The following is a 19,603-nucleotide window of genomic DNA, read 5'->3' on the forward strand; positions in this document are numbered from 1 at the left end:
TTTCAGGCACTGTTTATAATGTATATGTTTTAAGATTTTTTTGTTGATATCAGGTAATAGAGCACACTTTCTAAACAAATTAGAAGTATTTTGAATATTTTTGAACCTGCTTAGAGTTATTTAAAAAAAGTAACAAGGAAATTCTTCCTCAAACTGAGGTACCATTTAATCCAATGTTATACATTTGAAGGAGACCAAATTTTTACCAGACATGCATGACATGGCTGAGGTACTAGACCTATTTAATTCCACCTATTACGTATATTACAAGGATAAAAAATTATCACATCTTACATTTAATATTTATAATTTTTTCCTAATAAAAATGTTATTTTTTCAATGATTTAGCTGATTCTGCAATAAAGCTTAGGTCTACTACATAAGTATGGACTACCGAAAGTTACAGAAAAAATTAGAGCAATGCTTTCTAAACTTTAGGAAATATTTGTACCTGAATTCTGAAGAAAACAACTTGCGGGAAATTGCGAATGAACATATGAGTCCAATTAAACTGTGCCTCAGAACATTCCTGAAGCATAGTCTACGTCCTGCAGCCTTTTCATCTTCAAGCTTCCTCTTGGCATTCCTTTTAGCACTTCTTGCTTCTTTGGTAACTTGAAGAGCGAATCTTTCAACTTCATGCACCCGTTGTCTGTCACACAGAAGAAATTGATCTTTCATATTAGAGCCACATTTTATGCCTAAATTTCTCAGGACTTCCTACCTTCCTATCACTCCATCATTGAAACATAGCACACCATCTAGTACACCAACTATTAATGTATTTATTCCTACAAAAACATTCTTGAGTAATCTTTCCCGTATGGAATGGTTGAAACTTTCATTTGTATTCTGAGTGCCCCCATGAAGACATTTACCGTATTTACTCGAATCTGAGCCGCACTTCTTTTCCGGTTTTTGTAATCCAAAAAACCGCCTGCGGCTTACAATTGAGTGCAAAGTAAGCGGAAGTTCTGGAAAATGTTGGTAGGTGCCGCCACAACTAACTTCTGCTGTCGAATATATGTAGCGCTACACAGGCATGCTTTGCAGGCACAAAGATAAATACTGGCGCCAAACCCTCTGCATGAGTGTATTAAAAAAAAAAAAGAAAAAGAAAAAGGGGTGGCAGACAAGTTTTTCCTCCGCCTCGAGTTTTGACCACTGCATTTTCATACATTATCCAACTAAGTAAATACAAATTCCGTATTGTGCACCTTTGAATGTAGCAGCATTTCAATGCACTACGAAAATCCCACTGCCAAGACTGTTTGGGATGTTTGTCAATATGGCCAACTCTACGTTCTGAATTTTTTCCTAACTGTGAGAAGAGATGGTTCCTTACAGGAACTTTTATGAATTGTGAATAGCATGCAGTATTCTCTTCACATAAGAATAATTAGAATATAAACATTTTGCCATGTATTCTTTCGTGTTTGCTGCTAACTCATTTAAATCCTGTCTGCCTAATAAACTACGAAACTAGAGTGAGACAACAGCAAAACGCGGAAAAATATAGATATCATCCCATGTTTATATCTGTATTATTCTTATGCCTAATAGTGATACAGTCAGAAATGAAGCACGGCAATTGACTAGATTTTTAAATCTAAGATGACTAATTTCAATGCAGAATGTAATGTACTAAAGAGGTGCCTGCAAAGATTTTCAAACGGAGAAAAATTTTCGCTAAACTCCCGTTCAGAATATCTTCTATCATACGCTGTCTATTATTTGTTTCTTGTTGATCATTCTCAAAGAAAGCAGGAGTGTAGGTAACAGCAAATAGCAGTCTCTTGCCATTGTTTCGCTAACGAAGTACGCGAAAGAGGAAGGGTACCCGTATAATACGGATGGAGCACCTGACGCATAATAATGGCTACCTGGTAAAGCTTAACTACTGAGCTTACGACTCGAACCAAACTACTGTAGCTGTATTTGACCTAAATTGTGTCTCATATTACAATGGACCAACTTTGTTTCGATTTGGAGGTGCGGCCTAAAACTTTTCTCTCCCCTTGAATTTCAAGTCTCAAATATCAGGTGCGGCTTAGATTCGGGAATTTTTTTTTTCCTGGATTTCGAGTCTCATTTTTCAGGTGCATCTTAGATTCGAGTAAATGTGGTACTAAGCAAAACAGGGTCCACTCAGGTCTCTAAAAATTGGTTTTATTTCATTCATAACAGGCTCAAGAAGATAATGCTTATGATATTTTGATAGTATATTTGACCACTTTCTTTTGCTTTTTGGTAACCACACCTAAGAATCTGCTCCTTTAGTGCAAAGTCCATGAACAGTGTGGTCATCTGTGGACAACTTATGAAAGTAGGTGGCCCATACAGCTTTCCTCATTGCTGTATCATCATTCAGAGGTGCAGTTTGTCTAATGGCCAGTCCTTAATACCTCTGAAGGAGGTCTATTTCAGTTTCTGTCAATCTGTCTCAGCCAGACAGAGATTTTCCATCAGATAGCAATTTTCCTTTCATTTCTCTTCTTAGCTTCCTCAATCTAGCACCCATCCTCTTTTGCAAATGTCCACAACACTCCAGTTTTGTTACGAAGCTATCACCATAAACATTGAACTCATTAATTTTATTGAAAGCTTTAGATTCCCCTTCACCTAGGTACTTTGTATATCTAACGTTATAAACGGGCACTGACCTCTGAAATAATTTTAGAGCTCCATCACACTCCATACCTCTACTGTAACCATCATAATTATTATAACACTAATGTTCAATAATCCTTCAGTGTTACTATGGCAGGTGTGGCAATAATTAGATAAGCACTCAACATCAAAAACTTTTCCATTCTCCACAGAAGTAGCACTTAAAACACCATTCAAGGAACGATGTCCTCGATGTTGCCATGTCCCATCAAGTGCAACAGCAATGTCCCTTGTTTCACTAATATTAACAGTTTTTTCTACTGCACATTTCACAGATGCTTTAGACACAACCGTCAAGGCACCTAAAAGTATTCTTATGTACTTGCTGAACCTACTGGGAGGAGGAAGGTCAATCAAATGACAAAACGTTTGTGCAGCCTTTTTTTCCTTTTCCTATTGCACGCATTGCGTACACTAACTTCAAATTCACATCATATGAATTATGCACAATGTTCGAAGTCATTTTCGAGGTAGATTTATTGCAGGATCTACACAGACCAACTAATTTTGACGCTAAACCCTTCCTGCTACTTTGTTGTTGTTCAGTTATTTCCAGACAGCCTACACCATCACATTGTTTACATTTTTCCACTTCCTTTATAAAAGAAGATAAGATACCCACACCAACAACAACAAATCCACTACAAACAGCGTCATTTTTAACACAAAAATTTGAATCACCAGGAGGCGTGCCATGTGCGAATTTCTTCACTGAAGAACTGACACGTACGTTACTTTCAACAGTGTGGCTTGTTTTGTTTGTCAACTGGTTACCACAGAATTTCCTTTTATTGAATTTCTTGATGTGTGGCACACTAAAAAATATGTATTTTCACAAATATATGTAGCACTTGGGAAACAAAATTTTATTAACATGTGAACAAACTGCTTCAGAACACAAAAGTAAATACTTGCAAAGATAATCATTTACAGACGCTAGAAACCTGCACTGTTACCAACATATACAAAGTATCATACATATAATCGCTGGAAACAGAAAGAAAGTGCACAGTTCTTTTCAAAATAATACTGGTTTCTGTAACAGAAATAAAGGGGGCATGGCAGTATACAAGGTGCGAATGTAAAGTAATGACACTGATGTGAAAAAAAAATGTTGCTTACAGTTTTAGTCAATTTTCGTGTTGTCTCCTTCAAAGTTCCCTTCAGATTGTACACACTTTTTTTAGCACTTCTGTCATTGATGGTAACATTTCTGGAACTCATCTTCTGTAATATCCTCCAAGACCTTCGTCACAGCTTTTGGGACATCTTGTGTTGTTTGAAAATGGTGTCCTTGACCACCATTTTGACTCTTTGACAGAGAAAAAAGTTGCACGGAGCAATATTTGGTGAATAAGGTGGCTCTGGTAGTACTGAAATTTGTTTTGAGGTAAAAAATTATTGTACTGACAGAGCAGTATGGGATGGTGCATTATCGTGATGCAGAATCCAATTATCAGCAATGTTATTATTAGACGAACCGTTCCTCGATTGATGTGTAGCTCTCCTGCAATCATTTTCATGGATAACCTTCTATCAGATTTTACGAGTTCATGCACCCTGGCCAAGTTGACATCCGTCCGTGAGGTTGACAGTCGTCCACTGCAGTCTTCATCTTCAACATTTGTTCTGCCTTCACTAAACATTTTATGCCAATCAAAAACTTGAGCTTTTGACATAATCTCCTCTCCAAAAGCCTTCTTAAGCTTACCGTAAGTTGTTGTCGCGTTTTCACTCAATTTAACGCAAAAAGAAATGGCATACTGTTGCGCAATATTATGCAGTTCCATTTCTGTGATGAGAGACACTAACACGTGTTAACTTATTACAGCACAACTCATGACTGAGCAGTTGCTTCAACATGCCGCTTGGACTAGAAGCGGCTTAAAGACCAAGGTCACAGATATTGTGCCTACGCAAGCCTGCAGGGGTGCCACACCTTGCAAAGAAAATCAGTCTCATTACTTTATTGTCGCACCTCGTACATGACCGTAACTTTAAAATTTGGTATGTATAGGTCTTTTTTCATTTCAAACCCTACAGTGTATATATCAATGTAATCAGGAAAGACTATAGAATTTAATAAAGTCATTTAAAAAATTTTGATTTTTCCACCATTTATAAGTATCCTGTATCCTTAAGTGTTCGGCAGAGGATTCATCGAAAAGCCTTCAGACTATTTCTGTAACATTCCACTCTTCAACAGCACTGGGGAAAAATATCATTTAAATCTTTCTGTGGGAGCTCTGATTTCTCTTACTTTATCACGATAATAATTTCTCCCTATGTAGGTGGGGCCAACAAAATATTTTGCCATTCAGAGGAAATTTCCTGAAAACATCTCATCATAACAAAAAACACCTTTGTTTTAATGACTGTCAGCCCAACTTGTATATCATGTCAGGGTATACGCGGACAAGGAAAAAAAATTCCCGGATTTCTCAGTCAAAAATACACTTTCTCCCAAGTGAAAACATACTTTTTCCCTGTTAACTGACGGTATATTTTCTCTTGGAACTGTATAACTTGTAAGTCCGTTGATTATGGTTTCATACACGGGCGTAGAATTTCCTGGCGCTTTAGGAGAAAAGAAAAAAAAAAACCACGCATTTTGGAAAGATCTTTGATGTGCAGCAACATGTATGCTGTATATTTTTGTATTAGGAAAGTATAAACTCGAATTCCACCAAACACCGCATGTTACTTTCCAAAGCATTGAAATTGAGATTGGGATGTGCTTTTGTAAGTTAGTCATAGCTCATTTCATGCGATTTCGCCAGCCGATCACAGCAGGTATTCAGAGCTTAGGACACGTGATGTAGTCAACCAACAGCAACATCACTGTTAAGTAGCGCGAACACACAAACAGAAAAAGTTAATGGTTCAAATTAATGTAAATAGAGTTGCTAAACGAAACGCAAAGCCTTCACATATAATATTGGTCTATCAGATTAATACGCTGCAAGAGAAGCTAAGCTTTCACATAAAATGTTGGTCTTTTATGCGCGTATTACAATTTAAGATGTATCACACAAAGGTGCCAGTAAAATTTTTAATAACGACATAAATGTCTGATCTTCCAGGCTCAAAATTCATCTAAATAGCTCATCATCAAAGAGTTGATTTTTAAATGAGAGTCAAACACTTTGTGATTTAAGAAATTCATCGTACATTACCTCACATAGTTCTGGTGTAACTGCTAGAATGGTACATTGATGGTAACGATTTTCAACCCACCATTCGAAATATTTTCCCACGACCTGTTAGAAATAGGTTCGTTTCTGCAGTTGCCAGAGAGCGCCAGATGACAGGCATCACTGCGCAAGCGCAGCTACGATGTCGTAGGGAGCCCGCATGTTCGTACGTGTGAAACAATAAAAGATATTACATTATGTAAGAAACAAGACATCAGAGGATACTCCAAGAGAATCGGAATTTCATGGCCCATACTAAAATGTTCACATTTAAAGTGCAAATTTGTATGTCCTGAATCCCACGACCTGTTATTAAGCTTTTCTATGTGGTTTTTGGGATGTAAATTTTCTTCGAGTACCAGTACTGGCCTGTCTCATGTTTGGTTCTTTATTATGGCGTAATGCCAAATGTGCTAGAAGTTGAAAATGTGCACTTGAAATGCAGCAAACACAGTGTGTGGAATTAAACACTTTGTCTCAAATATATTGTCTGCCTTAGTGGAAAAGATTAATGAAAGAAAATTTCTATGGCAAACCAACAAAAATAACTTCATTGTTCTAAAAGGCAATTAATGCTTAACTGTCAGAAAGATGGAAATAAAATAAAATCTGCAACTAATAACACAGTTTAGCCTTCCATAATTATGTGAATGTATTTTAATTCACTTGATAGCTCCCGGCCACAGAAATCTGTTTTGTCTTCATTTGACGTGGGAGCAGTAAATGAAGAGGAAACAGCAAAAACACTAAATGTAAAAATGGGTCACGTGGAGACTACCCACTTCCCAACTGTAATTCAGACTGTTCTGCGCATCAGTCCCGGATCTCTAAAATTTCCGAACCGGGGCAATACCCCGCCATCCCCTCGAGCGTTTGAGATAGGACGTTAAAAAAAAAATTTTATGGATGATGTGACTTACCAAATGAAAGTGCTGGCAGGTCGACAGACACACAAACAAACACAAACATACACACAAAATTCAAGCTTTCGCAACAAACTGTTGCCTCATCAGGAAAGAGGGAAGGAGAGGGAAAGACGAAAGGATGTGGGTTTTAAGGGAGAGGGTAAGGAGTCATTCCAATCCCTGGAGCGGAAAGACTTACCTCAGGGGGAAAAAAGGACGGGTATACACTCACGCACACACACACATCCATCCACACATATACAGACACAAGCAGACATATTTAAAGACCATTTTTTGTGGGGGTGTTGTGAGGGTGACATGGTATTAGAAGGTGGAAAGTGTAACATGAGGTTGAAATGAAAATGAAAGATAAAAATATATGGGTAGAGATAAAGGTGAACTAGAAAGCAACTGGAGATCTGGTATGAAAAAAGGCGAAAAAGTGTAGGTTAAGTTGAGACAGCAATGTGCATAAAGGTTAGGTGGTTGTGTTGCTGCTAAAACACGTTAAAGGACGGACAAATTCGGGAAAATTTCGAAAAAACGTGTAATATGTCTGCTTGTGTCTGTATATGTGTTGATGGATATGTGTGTGTGTGTGTGTGTGTGTGTGTGTGTGTGTGTGTGTGTGTGCGCGAGTGTATACCCGTCCTTTAAGTTCATTTTGTAGTGCACGTCTTTCTGAAGGGTCTGATGCATGCAACATGTGTGTTCGAGGAAATTTTTCGCTCTGTGGAATTGAAATGTGTATATTTTGTAATGGATGCCATCAAACCATATTCAGGTCTCCTGTTTACAGTTGGCCGGTTTGACATTCTGTCCCTCTTTTTTTTTTAAAAGAAAGAACTCTTCAGAAAATCTGCACTCTTTGTTCCCTATCAGCTCACAACTTGCTGCTTTGTGTGACATAAAATTAAATATAGGATACATAAACCCAGTAAAGACATGAGACAAGCAAGACAATACATGTTTCTTCAATCCTTAGCTCCTAGAATTTTTTACCCTCTAATCTTGGTACAGCTTTACATGGAGTGCTTTCCTTCTGTGAAAGAATCTATTACCTCATCAAAGTTCGTCAAACATTTTGCTACACGAAAAGTCGAAATGTCGTTGTCTAATACTGAAAAAGCTGTTAATACAAATAGGACCCAAGACTGGTGTTGTTTCCTGATCTGATTACATCTATTTTGTCACTGTCTGCTAGATAAAACAAAATAGGCCTTTCTAATACTACAACAATTGTAATACACACAAAATAAATGAGACTGTTTTGGCACAAACGGTCTTTTTTGTAAGGACAGAAAATAATTCACAAAGTACCCATATCAAATGCCTATTAGGCCAACTACAAGCAAAAAGCTTTACGTTAGGAAATAGTTTCACACTTCATTCATACACTCCAGTTTCTCAAGCACGAGATCGAAAAGTAGTAGTATGAAATTTTTATACGAACTTGGAATCGTCATATTGTTCCATAATTTGTGTGATGCCCCCATTTCTTCTCCTTCATCATTCTAACAAACAGTCTTGTTATCACTAATTCTGTAACTATTCCTGCCAATGCCAAAGCTTATTTGCAGGTTAACTTCATTAACTCTACCAGAATCACCGGTTTAGCTATCCCGTGATTATTTTCCGGTTAGGCATTGTTACATGGTCGTACAACACGTTTTCCGTGCTTCTTCCAGAACAGAACCTAAAGTAGCTGCTAGCTGTGGACTGCACAACTCGCCCTTACTAGTATAGCGATCTGCCCAAAAATTTTTTGTCAAAATTTCATTTTCTTGTATACACCGAGAAGGTAATACGTAATCATTCTTACCTGTTATTCGTTTATTTCCACTCCTGTAGTCTGAATCTATGGATTCCGCTAGTAATTACAACAACGCTCATCATTTGCAAACACAATCAACCACACAATCAGACAGCGGTTGGCATTCATCCGTTCAGCCTTACTTCGCTCAGCTCTGTCAGATTCCACTGACAGAGGAAACATGTACACTACGCACGCATTCACAAATCAACTTGCGATTCATTCAAAATCAACTAGAATGTGTTAAAAATGTTCAAAAACCGACAGGGATGAGTTTCAAAGTAATATGAATAATCAATAAACTAACAAACTAACGTGCGCTGGATGCGAGTCGCTTTGTGAAACAAGGTTTCCTCCCCCCCCCCCCTCAAGAATATGAATTTGCCCCCCCCCCCTTCCCTAGATTTGGACCTCCTGCGCATGTATAAATCTGGCAGCTTGGGCGCTCCAGTAAAATTTTTCCCGGTAGCATCTAGCTGCTTGCTGCGACTGCTTACACAGCCAACAATTTCTGTAGCCAGAAGCGGGAGAAGGTACTACTCAACTGTGCATGTGCATGTGCGTGATCGAGCTCGTAACTGTTAAAATGAATTTAATGTAAACAGTTGTGACGTCACGCTCAGCAGAGGCAAATTGCTGTTACAAAGCATTGCACAGTCTTCCTAAAGCCTTTGACACATTTTACTGTTGGCGTACACTTGTACGAGCACCGTTTTGTTGCTGTATATGGTGCATTTCCCTTGAAATTTAAGTTTTATTTTCGTTTTTTCTCTTGTTCATGTTTTATTGCTGCAGTATTGAGACACAGTAATATCCTTTGTTAGAGTATTGGTTCTTACCAATCAAAATTACAAAAATTTAACTGAAAACAAAAACAATGAAAAATTTCCCGGGTTTTTCCCCGGATCTTCTGGGTCGTATACACCCTGCATGTCCATGGCGCACTCCCCCTTCTTAGCAATAAAACAACATAAGTTGCTCTTCTTTGAATGCTTTTTCATATCCTCTGTCAACACTATCTGGCAAAGATACCATAGCACACAGGGCCATAACTGTAGTTCAACAGTGTTTCAGTGAAAATCTTTTGTGTGTTTTCAGTTGTATCGCCATCCACCATCTCACTTCCAATTTAACAGTAAACACTGAAACACTATGTTATGCAGATAACAACCAACCTTAGGCTACAATTCCCCATTGCAAGTCACCGACATCAAAAGAAAAATTCAACTGAGAAAATTGAAAAATGATGCAAACGACTGTCTCTCAAATAATAATGTATCACAAAGTTGACCAAATATTAGTTTACCAGTTACTGACCACTAATTTGCTCGGTTCTTTGCCATCAGGACCCTCTGGACCAAAGACATGTATTAGAACATACTTAAATGTTCCCTCTGGGTCGATATCCACATCAGGAACAGCGGCAAGCTTCTCTACTGCTGTCATTAGTGTCCTGTTAAACAGGTGTTAAAATTATTCCAGAAATATTTATATACAACAGGTGAGAGAAGAGTAGTGGTGCAGTCACAATGTAAACAATACAATTCTGCCTCTAGGATTTATACTGGAAAAAATGTTTCCTTCAGAGAAATAATGATCTAATATTTGGATTTTGAAACGTGTGCCTATTAAGTAAATACAAGCATTCTGTGGAAGATCGTACACCATCCAAACCATAAAACTATCAATTAATTGTATCCAAAGGGAAACATACTTGAGAAAGCCATAAAATTACAAAGAGAGACAACTGCATTCTCGTAGAAAGAATTCGCTGGGTGAATTCCTTCATGTTTGGTGGACTCAAAAATATTTTTTAAAAACATTTATTGGTTATCGTTTAGAAAGAGCAGCCATTTTTGTTTCAGGCTGCAAGCATTCTTACACTTTTATAAGTGTCTGTGGTTTTTTAAATTATTCGGTAATGGATTGCCCCAGACCTTTCATATAAGAGGTATTTATTTCAGCAGACACTGGACTATAAATTAAAACCATGATCACCCTGCTGAATGTATTAGGGAATACACTTTTAATGTCTCAAAGTTGTTGGTTGTAAATTTAAAAAACCCATTTTTAATACTATCTTTCCAAAGAGTAGTTTCTTAGCCTTAATACATTTTGTGGTATTACACTACTCAGTACAGATACCTTTTTTTTTTTTTTTAGAGAAACAATTATGACAAGCTTATACTTAAAAACACTTTAAAAACAAATGTTTTGAATTTTTTCATTCTTTGGTCTGCAAATCTTTGTTAATGGACCAGATATAAATCTGAAAATTACACATTTAATAGACCTTTATGATATCAAACTTCTGTATAAATTTCAACCTTGAGATTCCATGGACAAAAAAAATTTCAAATATGAGTCAAAAATATGTTTCTTACTGTTTGCAATATCTGGGCTGATGGAAACAGTGTATAAATTACATAACTTAAAAATATCTAGGATAACTCTTTAAAAAATGAGACAATTCATTACATTATCCCGTTTTCAACTTATTTGTTTTTACTATGTTGTTTATTGAACAACAGAGATATTTCTTCACTCATGTTGGGCACAGGGTTAAATGTTCGCCTAGTCACAGTCATAAATTCCAGGGGAGAAGACAACTCCTTTAATGATTTTTAACGGGCCTCTCGAATTGATCCTTTTCAAATTTTTTAAACGGGGTTCTTGGTGCTGGTAAAATGTAACATCCACATCTTGGTTTTGACGAGCAATGTTACCAACTTTGGCAATCCACCACTGTTCGCCATAGACACAAGCCACTATGTCCTTCCTTTGAAGTGTCAGTGGTACAAGTTTTCCACAGTGATGACGTTCACTATCAGAGGATGTTGATGTGAACTTACAGTTGAGCAAGTTGTATGACTAAGGTATAAAACAATGAAAAGATCAGGTGCCTTTAATCTTCTGACAAGTTTTGAATCTTTCCTCCAAGACATTGGCATAGAGTTCTAGTATTTCCTCACATTTAATGAAACATACATAATCCCTTTTACCCATTCTTTATACAGAATTTGAACATTTCTTGACGTGTCCAGATTTGGTTCTCATAGGTCCGTTGCAGACTAGCTTTTGTGACAGCTCACTTTGTTGTACCCTTTATGCCATCACACTCACTCTTCCAAGGGCATGATGCAAAAAAGTGCTATTCTGCACCGAGCCAACGGTCTTTTTTCTTTGAGAAAGGAGATATTAATATTTGTTTGCTTTTATATTGGCTTGCAGCACCATCAGAAAAGTTCATCAGTTTGTTTATGGAACTGTCGTGCTGTTTTACGTAGTTTGTTAACTGCAGGTGAAAAGCATGCACTGCTGTAGCTTTGTGCTCAAAGTAATCATTTGCAACACAAAAACTATGACTCTAGTTTATCTGGATCTTTATAACAGAACATAAATGGACAAACTGTGGCCTGTTTGTTTACCCAGTGGTGCCCTTGTATTTCACTTGAACAACAAAGGAATAGTTTTCAGAAAAGTCAGCAATAACTATACATTCATCAACTGCCAAGGTTTGCTTTTGTCCTTCAGAAATTTATCCTGACTTTGGCAATTAAATGACACACTATTGAGTTTTCAAGGTTAGTAACCAACACTTAGAAAAACTATTCTCGTTATTTTGAGACTCCATTGTTCAACTGCACACTTCAAGGGCTCATTATTAACTAAGTGTGAGTGAACAGATGTTGGTGGAAGGGGGATGACAACACACAAATTTGTACAGGCTTGTCTACATCTACATGGATACTCTGCAAATCACATTTAAGTGCCTAGCAGAGGGTTCATCGAACCACCTTCGCAGTTCTCTATTATTCCAATCTCGTATAGAGCGCAGAAAGAAGGAACACACCTATGTCTTTCCGTTCGAGCTCTGATTTCCCTTATTCTATCGTGGTGATCGTTTCTCCCTATGTAGGTCAGTGTCAACAAAATATTTTCACATTCAGAGGAGAAAGTTGGTGATTGGAATTTTATGAGAAGATTCTGTTGCAACAAAAAATGCCTTTCTTTTAATGATGTCCAGCCCAAATCCATTATCATTTCTGTGACACTCTCTCTCATATTTCGCAATAATACAAAATGTGCTGCCCTTCTTTGAACTTTTTCAATGTACTCTGTCAGTCCTATGTGGCAAGGATCCCACACCGCGCAGCAGAATTCTAAAAGAGGACGGACAAGCGTAGTGTAGGCAATCTCCTTAGTACTGCCAATAAATTGCAGTCTTTGACTACCCTTCCCCACAATATTTTCTGTTTGTTACTTCCAATTTAAGTTTGATATCATGAAGATCCATTAAGTGTGTAATTTTCAGACTTTTATCTGCTCTCCTTACAAAGATATTGTAGGTCAAAGAATGAAAAAATTCAAAAAATCAATTTTTTAAAATAGTGTACATTTTGTGTAAGCTTCTCACTATAAGAAGTAGTTATACTGTATAGTGTAACAGCACAATAAATATTAAGGCTGAGAAAATACTCTTACTTTGGAAAAATACAATTAGGGTAGATAAAAAATCTACTCACCAAGTGGCAGCAGAACTCGCACATAAAAGACGGAAGAGGGGTGAAGGAAGAGAACTGGAGAGGTCTAGGAAAATTGGTAGATATCGGGAAAGTCACCCAGAACAGCGGGTCAGAGGAGACTTACCGTAAGTAATGTCTTTCCTTCTCATCCCGTATGGTAAGTCTCCTCTGACCAGCGGTTCTGGGTGACTTAACCAATATCTACCCCTTTTCCTAGACCTCTCCAGTCTTCCTCCTTCACTCGATTACTTCCCCTTCCACCCTTCTGCCTGAAGAAGGAGCCACTGGCTCCAAAAGCTTGCCAATTACAGCTGTCTTTTATGTATGTGTTCTGCCGCTGCTTGATGAGTAGAATTTTTATCTATCCAATTAAATAGTTTAAAGAATGAGCTTTTTTAGCTTGCAATCAACAAGTTTGAGCCATTAAAAGTAGGGCCTATATTAAGGAATACATTCATCATGGTTATCATGGTTTTTAATTTATAGTCCAGTTAATGATTCTTATTTGAAATTTCTGGGGCAACTCAGTACTGAATAATTTTTAAAAAACAGATGCCTGTAAAAGCAAAAAATAGCCACTGTTTCTAAATGTTGAGAATAAAATTTTTTTAAAAATGTCTTTAAACCCATTAAACATTCGGGAATTCATCCAGCAAATATCAATTTTTTTCTGAAATGACCGAGCGACTGGTTACTTTTTTCCCTGGCCCACTAGTCCTAGCTTACATAACAGAAATTTTGATTTTTATCAATACCAACTGTCTGCTTTCACCTATCACATCATCAAAATGCTGGACATAAATCACTCATCGAAATCAGCCACACACTGCAACGACAATTTTATCTATTCTCATAACGAAACAATCATAGGCTCCCCAACTTGCATTTAAAAATAATGCAGAAGCAATATAAATATGGAAAAAAAAAATGACATACTGTTTTAGAGGTAAGGGATCTAAAATTCTTTTATATATTTTTTGACATAATCTCACAAGCATTTCACAATGCTGTATCCAATTTTGACAAGCCAGCTAACGCCTTTAGGGTAAAGGCACATACTGGTTTCCATTCTGTTCTCAACAACATTGAACACAACAGAAACAGATCTCTGTCTACCATCAGCTTCAGCATATGCCTTTCGTCTGAAGACTACCACTGACTGGTTGAAACTAATTACGGCATTGTGAAACAACCCATGTGTTTGTGTGGAAGTTTTGTGCATGGATATCACACACACCACATCATCAGTAGCATGCTACCAGTCAAAGGCAGTGTCAGTAGATCCAATTAAACCTTCGGAACTCGGCATTAGGGAAGCATCCGATTTAACCCATCTGCTTTGACCCATGACGTCATCTATATGACAGAAACGCCTAAATCCAGAGTATACAAAATGTCGACAATATTGTCACTATGTACACATGCCAACAAACCTGCAGGAAAATAGAAACAGTGAAAGTAATCTTACTTCAATGATAAAATGAAACTACAGAACAACCGCGGGAAATAGGGGGTCTAGGGCAAGGACAACCTAATTTTAACAATACAAAACATCACATCACATCACCCCTAAAAAAGTCTCAACCTACGACATAATGCTACAGCCACAAAGCCAGCAGGAATCATACCGTTCACTCGACCTATATAGCTCAAACCAAGCCCACAATACCAAAAAACCATCATCTGCAATAACGAAAATGGCACTTACGCAGTTTAGGGGGTACATGCGCTGATCATGAGAAAAATACCTATTTTTGAAGCAAACACATATTTCTGAAGAAATAAGCATATATATGCATGGAATACCAAAAAAGTACGTATTTTCATATGGAGGTGGGGGGGAAAAAAGATTAATTAACTGCCTGCTTTCACCAGGTTATTCATGTTGCTATGCCAATATGCTGCAGACATTTTAATATATTTCTTCACAGAGTTCTTTAGCCATTGGTAATGCTTACAGTTTCATACATCCTTACCATGATAGCTATTGTTGGCTTTGCATATTGTTGCATATGGTATATGTCCCTGTTGCTCACAGTTATGCATCTTGATCAGTGCGACCAACAACCTATATTTTTCTGTTGTGGCTGTCCATTTTGAAGTATCGTATATTACTGCGTGTGCCAAAATGGCGAGCAATTTTACAGATTTGAGCGACTTTGTAATGGAAGATTTATACCATGTTATGGAGAACACCCAAAGCTCAATACAATGGGCTAGGCAACAAGGTCTTACGAAGAACGATATGGTGTGTGAAAATGGGTATTGTGTTGGATACAACGAGATGAAGCTGGAGAAAACTACAGGGAAAGATGGCGAAATTTGGAGCTGCTCCATTGGCAGGGACTGTAGAAAGAAATGTTCAATCAGGAAAATGTCATTTTTTGCTGACAGTCATTTAGACATTTCTAAAATTTTGCAACTGTCTTACATGTGGGTTTTCGAACGCAATAGGCAAAAGTTTTTAATGAGGGAGCTCAAAATTGGCAGCGAGCACACTGTGGTCGATTGGTGCCAATTTTGTAGAGATATCTGCCATGAATATTTCTTAATTGAGCCAATACTTTTGGGCGGCCCTGGCCATACTGTTGAAATAGACGAGAGCTGCTTCGTCAGCACCATCGAAGTCATAGGTGCAAGAGCAATGGGTCTTTGGTGGTTATGACGTTGAGACGAAGCAAAGCTTTATGGTTGCTGTGCCACAACGTGATGCTACCCATTTGCTGCCAATTTTGCAACAGTATGTTTTGCTACTGGAACCACAGCAGTTTCTGATTTGTGGCAACTTACAACACCATAGGTAACTTGGGCTACAATAATCTGGCTGTTAATCATTCGCTTTATTTTCTCGATCCCTTTACAAACGCAACCACAAATCACATGGAGTCAGTCTGGCAAAAAGCTAAAGAAAAAAATCCTATAAGGCCTTTCAGAACTCACTGTGCTATGCTGAATAACTACATGGCGGAATTTCTCTGGCGTCAACGTTTTGGGGAAAATCCATTCCACAATTTTGTTATTAATTCCACCTTTCTTGAAGAGAAAGAGAGAGAGAGAGAGAGAGAGAGAGAGAGAGAGAGAGAGAGAGAGAGAGAGAGAGAGAGAGAGAGAGAGGGGGGGGGGGGGGGGAAATAAAAATTAAAATCCGTGCATACATATGCAATATGTCATTTTTGATACAAAAAAAATTTTTGAGACAGTTAACTGATTTTTTCTTTGCATCCAAATGAAAAATAAGTACTTTTTTCGTGAAGAGCGCGTCAGATATGACTGTAACACTCAAGTTTTGAAATAAAAAAATTTTTGGTATTCAGCGCATATATATGCTTATATCTTCAGAAATACGTGTTTCCTTCAAAAATAGGTACTTTTCTCGTGATCAGCGCATGTACTCCCTAGACTGCATAAGTGCCACGAAAAGCAGAATCAGATGTTTCCCTCGACCTATACAGCTGAAAGGAAGCCCAGATAGCAAGGAACCAATACAGCTGAAAGGAAGCCCAGATACCAAGGAACCAATAGCTACAACCCGAAGAGTGGAATCAGACATTTCCCTTGACCTATGTAGCTCAAATGCAGCTCTCAATACCTACCAGCAATAATAATAATAATGAAAACAATGTAAACTTCACACACCAACATAACTCAAATAACACCACAAAAACCCAAACCTTCAACAACTCGAAAACACAAAAACCTGTATATACACCAGATCAATTAAAACCAACCAAAGTACGATAAATGTAAAACAGACAGAACATCAGAATTACTACAGATTAAAACCAAAATAAAAGTTTATTACCAACAAAAGCATGCAACAAAATCACCTAGGTTGGCCGCCGCTACCAGTACACACACACACACACACACACACACACACACACACACACACAAAACTAATCAAACCTAACAAAATGCCACACACATAAAAAACCATCACTGAAAAATGAAGATTTCCAAATCCACATTGCAGCACTGGCTACCCAGACTCAAATAAACCCACCATGTTACCATAGTGATAATGAACCCAATATCACATGTTAAACTCAACAAACACAAACCAATTCAAAAACACACACACAACACCATTATGTCATGGGTCAAAGGAGACAGGTGGAATAGAACACTTCTAATGGCCCCTTAACTTAGTTCCTACCTCACGCAGACAGACAGGATGTGAGGACAAGAATGAATAGTTCTGAAAAATAAGATTAGTGTTTCACTTTTAAAAGTGTTAATCAGCAGTAGGGCCTCCTGGGATCTTGCTTCCTTGACTATCAGTAGTGACCAGCCATACTGTTTCTTTATAAAACAATTCCTTAATAACTTCATTGTTTAATATTTGGATTCTTGCACTGATGTCACCTCACGTGTAAGATTGTTCCCCCTATTGTTATCTAGACAACAAACTTGAACTCTAAGACATGATATCACAGTACATAAAAAGATTTTTACATGTTAGTCTGAGAACGTGGACAGTGACCAAGAAGGCATACCCTAAAATTGCACTTACTTTAAGTTTTCAAAATGTCACAACCCCTTTCTTCTGTCATTTATCACTCTTTAACCTCTGGCAACAATCTGTTAATATAAAAACTGCACTGTTTTTAGGGTTCATGTTAAACCACAGACCTCTCTATAACTGACTGGTTGGAGAAAGGCAAGACAAAGAACTGGTTATGAACTGTTGTGTCCAAATCAATCTTTGAAATGCCAAAAACAGGATTAGTTAAAAATGTGATACCAAGCTTATGAACGACAACACCCTTAACGTGGTGGAGATATAAGACACAGAACTGATCAACTGCTCACCTAACTAATAACACGAAAATGTTAGCGAAATAAAATGCTAGAGACTACCAGGATCTCTGTGAGAAAAGGTAGTTTTGGGCCCAGGATGTTCTTTCTATTAGTCCTTCAAATATATTAAAAAATTGAAAATACCAGACCACAATTCGAAAATGGAGCCTCACATAGGTACTTAAATGTATCTATGAAATGACCTACCAACCCAACCTATCCTAGATATATGTTTACACTAGTCTACAGATCAGCCTGTCAATGTAAATGAACACATATATACATCTTGTATGCCACAAGCATTCCCCCAGTCGAACACCATCTCCAGTAGGCCTAGACTTAAAGTACACCTAGCAAACAATACAGTCTAAGCTACCAGCCACAAAAAATAAACTTCATATTATGATCAAAACACACACTCAAAATATTTTACTGAAACAAACAAAATATCCTAGATGCCATATGACATCACACTTCATATAGGCTACCTATGGCTCATGTTGTTCACTGAACTCCAAACACGTTTATTTTTTCACACACAAGCATTTATTGCTTAGTCCACTTTCTTGAATAAGTATCATGAGGCTATCGTGGTTAAGTTTGTCAAATTAACTCCCAAAAACATCTTTTTGATAGCAATATTCTTGAATACTGGTTGTTTCTCAGATTCCACACCCCCTCAGAATACCAGCTTGGTGCTTTCTGGGGTTAGATATTAGCTACACAGTCATAGTTATGCTACCAAGACCTTGTAATGGATCTGGGAGATGTTATTTTTTTACCGTATTTGTCGATACCGAATTGTAAATGTTTTCTTATATTTTTGTCAGAATTTATTATAATTTGTCTTATTATATGTTAATTTACTTCTGTTTTTGAGAGTAAAAGCATATTGATTACTATTAGAAAATGTATCCACAGTCTAATATAACAGTCGCGACACTCACTGCTGTAAAAATTGTTGCCGTTTGACAGATGGAGCGACACTAGCGCTCCAAGTGGCAGGTAAGGTGAACGTCAGACGCGTCGTAAGCATAATGTTTGTTTGCATCCATTTCCTACTTAATTTCCGAATTATTTGAGTTATTTTCTTGGCTCCAAGGGTTTGTGTGGTACCAGAAGGCATATATGTTTCTAAAAATGATTCTAAAAAAAGTGCAAGTAAGGACAAAAATCATGAATAGAGTGGCAAGCTACAACACATTCGTGAAGAAACACTTGTGACATTGGACAGAATTGCAGCTTACCACGTTGATATCAAAAGAATATAAACACACAGTTTCACATGTAGGAAGCACAGACATGTACCTCTACATGCAAAAATGACCGACAGCTTGTTTATCGTTCTGTAGGCCTACTGCGTTTGTCATTTTCGCCTGTTGCCACAAGTACGACCTTCATCTTTATATTATTCTAAGTGGGACAAGCAACTGCAAAATAGTGGGAGAAATATGCTAAAAACATTATAATGAGCTGATTACACTACATTTCAAGAAAAACCAAATATTTGAATAATTTTCAATCAATCAGTCAGTGCACAAGGTGCTGACAAAATAATGTCATCGCACGAAAGAAGCAAGGAAAATTAAGTGACTAAGAACAGAAGTGAACGAAATACATACCAAAGAAATCAGCAGCCCAAATGAGCCAACTTCTTCAGTTTCTTATTTGCTTTCTTGTTGTTAGAAACTAAGT

The 19,603-nt window shown here is 37.5% G+C and overlaps 1 pseudogene; it reads right to left on the reverse strand.

Moving 5' to 3' along the window:
* Nucleotides 1–19,413, reverse strand: part of LOC126412427 (14 kDa phosphohistidine phosphatase-like) — a 47,253-nt pseudogene extending 27,840 nt beyond the window's left edge.
* Nucleotides 19,414–19,603: the final 190 nt, after the last annotated feature.

Source organism: Schistocerca serialis, chromosome 7 (assembly GCF_023864345.2).
Source record: "Schistocerca serialis cubense isolate TAMUIC-IGC-003099 chromosome 7, iqSchSeri2.2, whole genome shotgun sequence".
In the NCBI taxonomy this organism is placed as follows: Eukaryota; Metazoa; Arthropoda; class Insecta; order Orthoptera; family Acrididae; genus Schistocerca; species Schistocerca serialis.